Source organism: Passer montanus, unplaced genomic scaffold (assembly GCF_014805655.1).
Source record: "Passer montanus isolate IOZ18808 unplaced genomic scaffold, ASM1480565v1 scaffold136, whole genome shotgun sequence".
In the NCBI taxonomy this organism is placed as follows: Eukaryota; Metazoa; Chordata; class Aves; order Passeriformes; family Passeridae; genus Passer; species Passer montanus.
In genome coordinates, this window is record NW_024360497.1 from 79,821 (window position 1) to 93,728 (window position 13,908).

Here is a 13,908-nt window from a genome sequence, read left to right on the forward strand (position 1 = left end):
TTATAGAATCAGAGAATGGTTTGGGTTAGAAGGGGTCTTAAAGATTACCTACTTTCAACTCCCTGTCATGTACAGGGGAGATCTTTCACTAGGCCAGGTTGCTCAGAGCTCTATTCAGCCTGGCCTTGAACAACTCTGGGAATGGGCATCCATGATTATTCTGGGCAAACCCATTCCAGTGCCTTACCACCCTCTTAGCAAAGAAGTATCTAGTCTAAATCTACTCTCAGTTTGAATCCATTCCTCTTTGTCCTGTCACTGCATGTGCTTGTAAAAAGTCCCTGTCCATCTTTCTTGTAAGCCCCCTTAAGAACTGGAAGGCTGCAATTATGTCACCCCTAAGCCTCCTGTTTTCCAGGCTGAACAAACACAATTCTCTCAGCCTTTGCTCCTAAGAGAGGTGCTCCATCCCGCTGATCAGCCTGGTGGCCTCCTCTGGACTGGCTCCACCAGGTTCGTGTCTGTCTGGCACTGAGGACTCCAGAGCTGGATGCAGCACTGCAGGTGGGGCCTCGCCTGAGGGGACCAGAGGGGCAGAATCCCCTCCCTTGACCTGCTGCCCACACTTCTTTTGATGCAGCCCAGGACATGGTTGGTGTCTGGGTGCCAGCACACACGTCCAGGCATGTGCAGCCTCTCATCCACCAGCACCCCCAAATCCTTCTCATGAGGGCTGCTCTCAACCTGTTCCTGCCCCAGTCTGGATCAATACTGGGACTGATACCCAGCCCAGATGCGGCACCAGCATCTGGCCTTGTTAAACCTCAGAGATTCCCATGGGCCACTTCTCAGGTTTGTCCGGGTCCCTCTGGATGGCCCTGTCCTTCAGGTGTGTCATCTGCAAACCTGTTGAGTGTACACTTGTTCCCTTCATGTACTAACAAAGTTATTAAACAACACTGGTCCCAATAGGGACCCCTGAGGGACCTCACTTGTCACTAATGTCCATTGGGACTCTGAGCCATTGAGCACTACTGTTTGGATGTGACTGTCCAACCACTTTCTTATCCATCTAACAGTCCACTCATCAAATTAATCTCTCTCCAATTTATAGAGAAGTCCATATAAATGACATCTCTGTCCCCTCCCTTGTCTACTGAACTATGCCACTGTGCGAGGCCACTGGGTTGGTCAGGGAGGACTTGCCCTTGGTAATGCCATGCTGGCTGCCCTGAATCACCTTCCTGCCCTGAGGAGAGCTTCCGGGAGGGTCTGTTTCATCATCTTCCCAGGCACAGAGGTGAGGCTGACAGGCTGGTAGTTCCCAGGGTCCTCCTTTTTACCTTTTTAAAAGTTGAGGACAGTGTTTCCCCTTTATATGGATAAGTTGACTTTTTTCTACCAAGTCTCGTGGCCCTAGAACTATGGGCACTTGGTTAAACCTAAAGGAGATTGGTTTGTAGCAGATAAGAGGAAGGCCATTTATTTTACACAATCTGTGATGAACTTCTGGTTTCAGTGTTCTTGGGGGTCACGGATGGAAAAGGCATCATCAGGTTGAAAAAGTATTTGGGTAAACTTATAGACAGTCAGTCTGAAATAGTTACTAGGAAGAACAGCCAGCCATCTGCCTTTAATATCTGTAATACATGTGTGGGTTCTTGAGCAATGAGGGAGAAGATGGAGAAAGGACATGACCAGGCTTACATATTTTGCTTAACAAACCTCTTAAGAGTGTCTCACCTGTAGGCAGAATGGAAGGGGCACTTGGTTTTACCAAAGGTGCATGTCTTACATTTCAAAGTTTCCAGAAACCAGCATTAAGTGAGAACATAAATAGGTGTGACTTATTGGGGAAGAGCCAGTATTGCTAAAAACTGAGCTACATGACTCCACTGGCTCATGGAAGGTGTTTCCAAGTATATGGCAGGCATGATCAAGTGGAGTGGTCTAGTGGACCTCACTGAAATGTTTCAGCACAGGGTATCAAGGAAAGTCCATCATGGGTGAATGAATGGTTAAAAGATCGGGTTGCAAAGATGAGGGTGGTCAGACTTTACAGAGGAGGGAAGTCCTGTGGGAGCCAGGCTGGGATCTTTGCTGCTCACAGTGTTTGTACCTAATCTAGAAATGGGCATAAAAGTAGTTGCTGGGGAAGAGAAAATGAGGGAAGAAATCCTCAGCACTGAAATTCAGGAATGAGTTGAGGGTAAGAGATGGTTCTGGAAAGTATCAGCACTCTGTGTGTGCACTGTGTTTGGCAGTGCTGCAGTAAGGGAAGAGGAGGCTGGGAACTGCAAAGAGGAAGGCAAAGGACAGAATAGCACGCACACTTGTGATCTGCTGCCATGTTGGATGTTGAATGTCAGGTCATCCCATCTTGGAAGAGGCCTTGCTTTAAGTGCCTCATCAGTTATTTGCTCTTATTTTTTTTTATCGGTAGCAAATATGATTGGTGTTTGGCAAATTAAGACTGTCTAGATGGATATAAAATAAAAAGCAAAGTTGAATGTGGTCCAGTTTCTGCCCCAATCCATCAGCCATGCCACTGCAGAAGGACAGAGAGTGGTGCCTGCTTTAATGTCTTCCTGAATTTGTCTCTTTTTTGCTATCTTTCTTGCCACTGTTGAAAGTGAAAAGCTCAGTTTTGGATTGAACACAAGGTAATGAATGTGTGGGTTTTTGTGGGAGAAAACAAAAGAAAAAAACAACATTTTTGTTTTCTTGGCTTTGGGAACCAAATGAAGAAGTGTATTGTTCTCACCCCCCTGTTCACTGTTACCATGTATAGCAATTTCTGCCATGGCAACACATTTTTTCATGAACCAGCCAAGATCTTCCAGGGCTGCAACATAACTTCTGCTACTTGCTCATTGTGATGCTATTAATAGCTGTGTTTCCCCTTATCATAGCCAGGAAGCTGCTTCTTCCTCATGGACCAAGTGCAAGGAATAAGCTCATTTAAAATCAATTGTGGGGAGAAGTGACACTGCGGATTTCCTGGGGTTTTTTTTGGTTTTTTTTTTTGTCTGGAGATCCTGTCTAGTGCTGCCAGTTCTGCAGCTACCCACTGCAGTGTCTCTTTTGTGCCATTTATAAGAAAGTCATGTCTCAATTTTCTTTTTTATTCAGTTTCTTTTTTTCCTCTTTTTCATTTCTTTCCCTTCCTTTAAACCAGGACAAACAGATGATACATATTTACTCCTCCAGCTATGCAAAGTAGCTTAAGTGTTTATCTCAGACTGACTTGGTGTAGGGGAGAACCTGGTGCAAATCAGACCTGCATGATCTTCGCCAGGCTCTGGTCTACATGATTTCTTTGCTTATCTCCTGGTTATTCAAACAAGATAAACTGAGTACTTAAAGTTGCAGCTCAACTGTTCTTGGCACTAGTTGAATTTAGTGGTGTTTAAATCCCCAGAGTGCATTAGCATGTGCCTGCATGAATCTTCTTTGAATTGGAACTGTGTCAAAAATACCATCACCAGTGTGGTTTTTGGAACCTTTTAAAGAGCTGTGGAAAAGGTGAAACCTGGGCTTTTGCTTAAGAGGGTGGTTCCACTTGATCCTGAGAATCTGTGAAGAGCTGCAACAGGTTCCAGCCAGGGTCATGAGTTGGTCCCCAGCTCTGGTTCTGGGTGTACGCAAGTCACAGTTCTCCAGTTTCATCCCTCCAGAGGAAGGAGTTATTTTGCCAGACCAGTCTCCTCTTATTCGGGGAGTTCACTTTTCTTCTGCTGAAGTGTAGATATTAGCTGTACAACCTTCCCTTCCTTTCCTCACCAATTTGAAAGTTTTTTTGACAGTCTTGAAACCTGCAGCTTTGAATGTCACTGTGTTTGATATTGCACTTTCCCTGATCTCCCTGACCTGCTGGATTGATAGCCTACTGTCATTAACTGAGAGAAAAAGATACAGTGAAAACAGGGAATTCTTTATCCTACCGACCTCCTTGGAGAGGCTGAAGAAATGAACATACACCCTGCAAAAGGTTTGTCCAAAGCAAGGAGTAATTGTGATGTCCACAGTGAGTGACTGCATCCTTCTTTTATTGCTGCTCTCCCCATTTCTTGGGAGTGTCTGTTCAAGGTAGTACCTCCAGAGGTGCTGCCAAGTGCTGAGTCTTCCTGGGGAGGCATCATATACTATGCAGGACTGCCTCCTTCTGCAGCCCAGCTGGTTTTTCCTGACCATCTCCAAGAAAATGGAGACCTTTTTGAGAGCCTTCAGTGACTGATGCAGTTATTCGCCACAAGCTGCCTTCTTGTGGACTCTTGGGAGTCATAGAATATGCTGAGTTGGGTGGGACCCGTTGGAGTCACTGAGTCTGCAACCTCCTGGCCCTGCATAGGACACCCCAATTATCCACCCTGTGCCTGAGACCATTGTCCAAATGCTTCTTGAGCTCAGACAGGCTTGGTGCTGTGACTGGTACCCTGGGGAGCCTGTTCAAGTGCTCAGCCACCTATGGGGTGAAAAACTTGCCTGATATCCAACCTAAACCTCCTCTGACTACATGCTGTTTCCTCAAATCCTGTCACTGGTCACAAGAGAGAAGAGATTAGTACCTGCCCCTCCACATCCTCTCATGAGTGTGTTGAAGACCACAATGAGGTCTCCCCTGGTTAATCCCACTTTGTTTCTATGACATGGTGAGAGCAAAGGCAAATATGGAGCTTTAACTAATTGCACTTTATTTTGTGAAGTTTACATATGTGAGATTGAAGAGATGTTCAGTTTTAAAAAAGCTGTGACTGTATTTTAAGGCAAGGTCAAACACCTCAGTCTATGATTCTCATTAAATCAAGCCAGAGCTTGTTAATGACAAAGCACTGGAACTATAGATGACTAGTATTTTGGTTTACTTGGAGTTCAAGGTATTACTGTAGTCACTGCTGGTCTTGCGAAGGCAAGTGTGTCTGTGTCTGCAGACAAAGCAGAGGCTGAAACACAGCTCACGGGATGTGACTCCTACTCACACTGTGGTGTTGTAGAGACAATCAGGAAAAGAATGTCAGTTTGGGGCAACAGTTAAGCGTGCCTTTCCTTTTGGAGGAAGCTTTTTTCATGGTTTATTACATAAGAATAAAAAACAAGATAAAATAGTTAAACATGGGCTGTGTTTTTCATCCCAAACTAAGAATTCACTTAGGGATAGGTGAGCTTTCCAGAGCTGGAGCTATGCATAGAGCAGGGACCCATATGCTTCCCTGTGGGGCAGGCATGCAGGAGGGGAGGCTCTGGGGTTGCAGGAGGAACTGATCTGTGGGTACAGTGCATTGGCTTTGCAACATCCTGACTCTGTTGTGTCTGATGCGCTTGTAGTTCAGCAATTCCTATATGCAAAACAAATGGAAGGACCTCTTTTCCATTATACTTTTTTTCTTGCTTATTGTTTTATAAAGAGCATCTGAACTTTGTGTCTGAGGTTTTCAGCTATTTACTTACTATCTCTCCTTTTTTGCCAGAGGAAATTGGTGTGCTTTGGACTGGAGAAAATCTTGACAATGAAGTGGCTTCTCTGCCCAGAATCCCGTTGGGATGAGCTTCCTGATGGCATCTCATAGGAGGATGGGAGAGAGTTGTTTGTTTGAAGACAGTTATTCCTTTGACTTGCTGCCAACGTGCTCCTATTCTTTCCTTTGACTTGCAACCAAATTCCTCTGTTAGCCTGGTATTGTAGTGGTGAACTTGAGTCACACATAACAATGTTGGACAGCTAATACTTTCAAGAGCTTCACTGCATCTGTTCTCCCATGGTTTTTTTTTCAACAGAATTGTCAGAGACAGCTGCAGCTGGAGAGATTTGCTGAAGAACAAATAACCCTAAAGAAGTTATGATGAAACACTTAAATTTGTTTTGTGCTTTTAGCCCACAGTGTTTTGTGGACTTTGCTGTCTGAGGAATGACTTGATCCCTTGCTGTCTGTGGCTATGTTGTGTATGAGTTTTCAAGAGACCCTGTTTTTCAGCTCATAAATGACTGCTAGCCCTTTAAATTAACAAAGGCAGAGGGCCATTATTTTGCTAATGTCACACTTCTAGGAACTTAGCTGTCTCAGATACCTAGCTTTGCTGAGTGGTGCTTGAAAGCATTATGCTCTGTGATGTGGCTGTTTGTAGGGCATCCTCTGTTGACACCTGGGGCGACACTGTTCAGTTGTGCATGGTCTGGCAGTGCAGGTTCTCCACCCTGTAATTGCAGTCTCAGTCTGCTGTTCCTGACCACTGCCAGCTCATGTTCTGCCTTTAGAAAAACTACGATTGTCATGTTTTTTTTGATGATCTGGTGGAATTATTTTAGATCAGAGGTGGGTGTCTTGAGAGGTCCTTAAGTCCCCAATCCTGCATGCCCTCACTATGGTGGCTGTTTGGTCCTGAGGACCTGGCTGATGGGTTTCCCTTTGCTGGTTCTGGAAGTATCTTTTCTGTTTCTGTCTTCCGCCTCTTCACCCTCTGACACTGTTCAGAAATCTGTGTAAATATTTCATTGTCCTTACTAAGTGTTCCTTTCTGCAGCAAAAAACTATCCCTGTGTGTGATGCAAATGAACCTTGAGAGCTAGCTATTTACTTTGTTCTATTCTGGCTGCTATGGGCTCTCTCTTCCCTTCAGTGAAGATGGCACAAAATGGTTGTTCTTTTGCCCTCCTGTATGGGGAAACTGTGCTGTACTGCTGTGTGTTTTATGTCTTGTGTTTTATGTCTGTGCAGTGCCTGTCGTCACGTCACTGAGCCCAGGATGATCCATGTACAGAAATGACAAAGATCAGTCACTGCTGAGTCCTGCTCAGTCCTTCCACAGTGTGCAGGTTGTGGGTTGCTCCCAAGGTACTGGAGCAATTGCTGGGTTTATGTGGTAATGTGGCTTTTCTAAAACAACTTCTGATTGGAGAGTCTCCTATTTCCAGACTGCTTTCTTTGGCGTCAACTGTCTGGGGCAGCAGCTGCTGTGCTGGGCCCCTGGCTGCAAGGGCTTTGTGGCAATGCTGGGAGGAATCCCTGAAATCAGTAGTGGTGACATAGGAGGCAGTGAAAAGTAAGTCTCAGTCCTGAAGCAACTGGACAGCAAGCTAGATAAATCAAGATCTTTGTCAGAATTATAGGATGACAGGGCAGTGACTGCTGCTGTGTCCTTGAAATAGCAAGGATATCATTGATGTGATGTTGCTTGCTTTGGCCCAGAGAGAGCATTTGGTATATGCTGTGTCTCCAGGGCTCCAGGCTCTTGCCCTATCTCATTTTGGCAGGTACAACTTCTTCACTTCATACCTGCAGCTTAAGAGCATGATGCTCTTCACCCAGGGTGCAGTTTTGTTGGCATTGGGAAATATCATCCTGCTTCAGGTCCAGTTTACTTCAGTTCAACAGCTGTCAAGAGGTATTGGGGTCTTATCGGTCTGTGAAGCCATGTTCAGCTTTCTAGCCACTGATCAGGGTTTCAATCAGCAGGTAGTGCTAAGAGGTACTGTGGCCCATTGAGAAGGCTGGAGACTCAGGGGTTCCATCTCCATCCTTTCCTTTTGTTTGTATGCATCCTCCTTAAAAAAACACAAACAGCCCAGACCTGATTTTAGAGTTTCATTCATGCAGGGAGACTCTTAGCTGCTTTGAGTACCATTGTGGGCAGATCCTGTATGACTTGGTGCCTGCATACGCTCTCAGAAGAGGATGAAGCTGGGGTTTGCTTCACCTGGCATCATGTGTCTTAGATTGGTGTGTCCCAAGAAGATGTGGAGAAAGTAGATCTATTACCTTGGGTACCTGCCTGCAGAGATTTGCACTCCTGGAAGGATGTGGCTGGTGCATCTGATGATGACCTTGCATGAGTCCTGCTGCCCCCTTTGGTGGGACCCATACAGGTGGGAAGACCATGGTGATGCTTGCAGTGTGCCTGCATGAATCCTCCCTGAAACAGGGGCATCACCATGGGAGCAATGGGAAGGCATCAGGCTGCCTCCTTGGGGCTGAGCCCAACATGCTGCCATGGGAGAGCACCAGGGGTGGAAGGTAAGCAGTATGCATCCCAGCCGTGGTCATCATTTGTTGCTGAACTGGCAGGTTGTCCTGTAAAGCCTTTACCTAAGCCACTGTAAAATATTTTCTCTCTAGGATAGTGATAAAATTAAAGTTTTCCCATTTAAATCCTGTCTGTTGGGGACAAAGTCTAGTTATGAGCATGTTGAGGTGGGATGCAGTCACTGTCAGGTGCTGTGGTGCTAGAATTGGTCTCAGTCCTGGTCCAACGACAGACCTGACCACGTCTCCTGGGATTGATGCAGCCTAAGGCTGTGCAGGTAGGAGGCCAGCACCGAGCTGTGCCATGTCTCAGCTTCCTGCCAGGGCACCTTGTGTCCCCTGGGCAGGGACCATCCTGCTGGCACTGAGCTTCCCCCCCCACAGCTGCCTGCCTTCCAGCAGTTGTGGTTTGGGTGCAGCTGTGGATGCACACAGCACATTTTGGAAGGAGAGGGGATGAAGACTGCCAGTTTGTTTGTTGTTTTTTTTTTTTTTTATGCAACTTGTTCTTAATGCTCAGACCCTTAAAAGGAAAAATAACTGTGCTGAAGCTTTAATTGAGCTTAAGAGGTGCTACTACATCTGGGGGAAACCAGAGCTTTGGGGAGGCTGTTTAAGTGCTGGAGTTTTGGGCTTGTGCTCTGACCTGCAAAATGAAAACTCCAGCCATAATAGCAGAGAAGACCCAAGGCATGCTATCACAGCAGCTCGAGAGCTGTACAGGGTATCAAGGCAGGTCCCATAACCCAAGGAAGCTAGCTAACTTCTCTGCTGTCGTGGGTCTCAAGCTCCACAAATGATTTTGCTCCTCAGCATGTGAAACCCATGGGCTGGCTGTGACAGATAGGCAGGAGAGACTGCCTGCCAGATATGTGTCCCTGGCCAGCCGGTGGCTCAGTGCAAAGAGTAGAGGGAAGCCCCTGGAAACTTCCTTGATGCTGAATGTTTTTTGAGATGTCTTTTGCCTTCTGCTGAGGTTGCAGTGGCCACAGCTGGTCTCTAGCCATAACACAGGCAAGGTGCTCACCCTCAATGACAATTTAGGGACAGAGAGAAGTGAGAAGCCCTTGTCCTCCGGGGAAGCAGCAGGTCTCTCTTTGGTGAAGACCTGTACATGGTCTGCGTCACCAAGATTTTTTTTAACAGGAATGGATTTTACTGCTCCTCCTGCCCTCACGTGCAGTTTCCTTTAGTGTTGGTCTGCTGGTCATCAGGCAGTCCCCCGGTGCCTATGTCTCTAGTACATGACCTCCTTCTGCTCAGAGTGTCCATCCAGCAAATGCTTTGTGTTTTGTCTCAAAGCCATGAAAACAAATTTTCTGTCCCTTGGTCTTCCCTCTGTTGCAGAATTGCCTATCCTGTGGTGGGGGGCTGAAGGATGGGGTGGGGATGAGCAGCAGTTCAAGCCCTTCTGTCTTCCCCTTCCCTTGGGGCACTCTGTGTGGCTCCAGGGAGTGATTTCAGGACCCAAATCAGTCCTAAACTAGTGGACAACACTTAGCACAGAGTGGGTGATGGCCAAACATGAAGTTTGGTGTGGGAGTGTCTGTGCTGCCTTCCCTCCTCCCAGCTGACATAGAGAGCTCTAAGATGCCTGTGCATCCCTCTCAACCAAGGCTCAGGTACTGGTCTTGGGCTTTTGGGCCTTATGCCTTTGAGACTGTTCTGGACTTTATTTTTAGCTGATTATCATTGTGGCACAGTTTGTCATGGTGTCTATCCTTTCTTATGCCCCCCCCCTCTCCTTTTGCAGAGACCCCAAGACATCTCACCTGTGTCCTAAAAGTCCTATTTTCTTCTTTCTCCCTGAGACAGGATCTTGGGGGAATTTGCTAGTAATTTTGGTGCTGCCCCAACCTGTTCCTGTAGACTGTCTCTCTTTGCTGTCTGTTCTGCTCTGGATTTGGGACGAATCAAGATGCTAATGGCAGCAAGATGGAACCAACAATGCTGGTACCTGGGCTGGGGGAAGGTTTGGGAAAGCCAGGAAAGAGACAAGAGCTGACAGGCTTTGAGCAATCAGCATTTGTTCTGCGTTTTCACAGTGTGGTCTGTCTTTGGCAAAGCAGAGATTGGTTTGTTTGCATAGTGCTTATTTTCAGGAGCAGGAGAGTTTTATGAGCAGCCTGACGTTATATTTACTTTTGTTCCTCTATAATTTTTGTTAGAAGGAGGAGTGGGTATTCAAAAGAAATTATAGAGAGTATGTGTGTATGTGTGTGTGTAGGAGGGAGATGTTTGTTTTGGTTTTTTGGGTTTTTTTCCTCCTAAGATGTAAATTACAGCTTTTCTGGATTCAGCTGAGGGAAGGCAGTGAATAAAGCCTGAGTTGTCTCACTCAGCTGAAGGAGGATTACCATAAGGAGCTGATGCTAGAGACCTTTTAGAGGCTCTCTGCAGCTCGAGGGTAGAGATGAGTTTTACAGCCTTGTCCTGTCTTTGATATGCAAATCTGAGTGAATCAGAGCCACCTGGAGGTTGCACTTGGTTTCTCAGCATCTGTACTAAGTGAATTTTTCTGAGGTGCGTTTGCCTGCTGTGCAGAAGGCAAAGGGGCAAGCATGATTGTCTTTAAAAAAAAATCTGTGTTGATGTTTGATTTCTTGAACACAATCTGTGCTGTTCTTCAGTCAGCCAGGAGCCTAGACCCACAGAGGAGGTGCAAAGTCAGCAGTAGTGGAGCCTCTGGGGTGGTACCCACTCCCCATTCCTGAACTGGCTTGCCATGGTCTGCTTCAGGGGCCTCCTTTTAGAGGACTTATGATGATGAACATGGCATCATTCTCTGTATGACTGCTTCTGCTCCTTTTCATTGGTCCTTTGTCCTATACTCCATTAACAGCAAATGAAAGAGGATTTGAACTCTCTGTGGGGTGGATAATTTCAGATGCCCATCCCTATCACCACAGTTGATTGCTACAGCAAGTAACCCTGCACACACTTCCCTGTCTTTGTCTGGTTTCACACCATGACGAGTCTCTGGGAATTATACTTCACTCTGTGTGTAATGGCCAAACTGCATTCCTCCTCCTCAAGGAGGATCTGTTAACAAGGCACTTAGTTTTGGCATTGGCACATCCTCAGCTAGATGATCTCTGATGATGGCAACAATTGGCATCTTTGTCTTGGGACTGGCTTTAAGTATGCTGCAGGCCTCCATTGAGGGCATTAGTCTTGAAAAATCCCACTTGGTATGGAGCCAGGTTTGGCCAGGAAGGACATAGTACTGCCCCAACTTTCTGCAGGGCTCATCCCAAAGAAGGGAAGTGGGGGAAGGAGGTGGGATTTTGGGTTGAAGCACAGAAATCCAAAAATTACAGAGCATGGAAGTGAAATGGGAGACCAAGTCATAAGACGTGTGCTTGTAGCCATGCAGAAGGGTTTGTTGGCAGCCTGGTGTGAAGTTCCCTGAGGCAGTTTATTGCCATGGCTATGCTTGGTACTCCCTTCCCCTTGGTGGATGTTTGCCTTTTCAAGCTGGTGCTGAGCAGCTTCCACAGGTGGGGCTGCAGATCACATCAAGCTGATCTTAAGCTGCCAGCTCTGGCTAAGAAAACATCTCTACTATTCTTACCTTTTTCCAGCCTTGGGAAAAAGTTGTGGTGTGCCAGGACTGCACTTGGCTGTCAGGGCTATGCTGTCACTTGGGTCATGGTGGCAGGAAAACCAGCTCTCTTGTGAGGGAGTGGCTGTTTGACTTCTTGGGGTTCCTCAGCTCTTCCTGCAACTGACTCTTCACCTGTGCCTGGTCCTTTCCATTTCTGGTCCTGCTTAGTTCTCTGTAGTTTAAAAAAAAAAAATTATTCCTTCCTAGACCTCCTACTAAGCATTTACAGTCAGGAGATGCTTGCAGATGCCCTTTCAGGATGAAACACCGTTTCTTAAAAATTGCTGCTATTATTTTTTATTCCAAGGCTTTGCCAAGCAGGAGTGGTAGGCAGGAGGAACTCAAGCTGGTTTTGAAGGAGCAAAGTTTGTACATGTCCATCCCCTGTGTCCTTGAGGCTGCAGGACAGAGTGCAGCAGCTTGGCTCTTAGCTGTACTGTCTATTATAACACTTCATAAAAAAACCAGCTGCCCATCTGTGAGGCAAAGCCTTCAGATGGGACTAAATCTGTCTGCCTACAGGAGATGTGACTATTCACAAAATGCCCTACACTTTCTTCTGCTTTTTCCATGCCTGGTACACCATCCTCTTCACAGCGTGTTGCTGCTTGGGGGCTGACCCCTGCAATAGCCTTGCCACTCCCCAAAACATCAGCATGCTTGAGGCACGAGTCATCACAGTTGGGGGGCTTTGCCTGCTGGAGTGAGCAGCTGGAGCTGTGTCCTGTTTCCCAGCTATGAAGTCTGGAAAGTATTACTCAGGACACACAGGAAGCTCCTGGACTTTGTGACAGTACAGGAGGATGCAGCTGGGGAACATGGGTTGATTTTGGAAGCGAGTGGGAGTATTGGCGAAATCCCTCTGCCTTGCAGGCTCTGGTGACTGCATTCATTCCCCGGAGCCATTGTGATGCCAGCAGGCTTGGGCAGTGGAGGGGTTTGCTCTGGCACTGCAAATAGGGCCTGCAGGCAAGTCCTGTTTTGGGGACACTGAGTGACAGGAGCTGAGATGAAGCTGAACCATTGCTGTGATCCTGCTGGTGGGAGCAGGCGCTGCAGTGCTAGTGGGCGTGGGCACCCACTCTGTCTGCTGCATTCCTCAGCATTTGGACCTGAAAGGACAGAGAAAAGTATTATTTAAACCATCCCCAGGAAACTTCTTTAACCTTGTGAAGTGGAATATGAATTAATTTTAGTTTTTGTGTGTCCAAGTTCCAGCCTTATCTCTGCAATCCTGGGCTTATCACATCTTTCTAGAGTTCCTGATGTTATGTTTGAGGCTTGTGTGGCAGCCTGGGGCTGGCCCTACTCCTGGAATGTATGTCTTGCTTTTCCTCAATTTTGAGGACTGGCCTGTTTTTTATTCTGCATGCCAGACTGCTCAGCATTGATTGCTGTCAATCAAACCTACAGTTTTTCTGTCAGGGAGGTGCAATGGGCAACTAAACCGTCACCTAGACTTGCCTGATGATAGGAGACATGCTGACCTTCCTCAGAAAGCCAGGGCTGGGCACAGGAGCCTGGGCTGCCATTTCAGGCACTGCAGTGCTGCCACCATCACTCCTGACCCTTCTGAGAACCTGCAGCCTGGCAGCTGAGGGTGTGAGAGGGATGCACTGGGATCTCCCTTCTCCTGCTTCCACTGTGGTAATGGCTTCTGCTGTCATACCCTCCCTGGAGAGCAGCTGTTGGTTGTGTCAGAATGAACCCCTGGGCAGGAGCAGGTTTCAAGAGGGGCCTTGGACCTGTCCTCTTCATATGGCTTTAATTAATAGCAAAAGTAGCTTCAGTTAACTAGGCCTTCTTTCCTGCAGCCTCCACCAACATTGGGATGGAGGCCAGCCTTTGGGGTGTGGGAGCAGGAGGGGCTCATGTTGTTTTTCAGCATGCTGAGCATACAGCTTGGTTCAGGATCATTTTAGGCAACATCTCTTCTTTGTGTAGGGAAACCTTGCTGGGTTTGCACTCCCTTCTTCCATTTACTTGGGCTATCCAAAATGGTTTGGGCTACTGCATTGGGTAGGCATTGACTCTACTGAGCTCCTGAGGCCAGCTCTTTAGGGTTGGTGTGTCAGTGATACAGTTGATATGCCATGTATTACAGCTGTGCAGCCCAACACCTCTGCATGAAAACCACTGTGCTGATCTGCCTGAAAAGCAGTCTTTCAGTACTACCTGCTTTGCTCTCACTGACTGGACCAATATGGGTGCTGATAAAGGACCCTGGGGCTCAAGGGGCTCTTTAGGGCTGCAAAGGGTTATGCAGCAGCAGCAGCACCTGCCCATTGGGTCACCTTACACCTTGCTGAAGGCTCTGTCCCATCAGCCAAGGGACATGGACAT

General features: G+C 47.1%; 1 protein-coding gene across 1 annotated transcript in view; it reads left to right on the top strand.

The window, feature by feature from the left end:
- LOC120497717 (rho GTPase-activating protein 39-like) overlaps positions 1–13,908 on the top strand; it is a 53,745-nt gene that overhangs the window by 11,502 nt on the left and 28,335 nt on the right. The window lies entirely within an intron of this gene.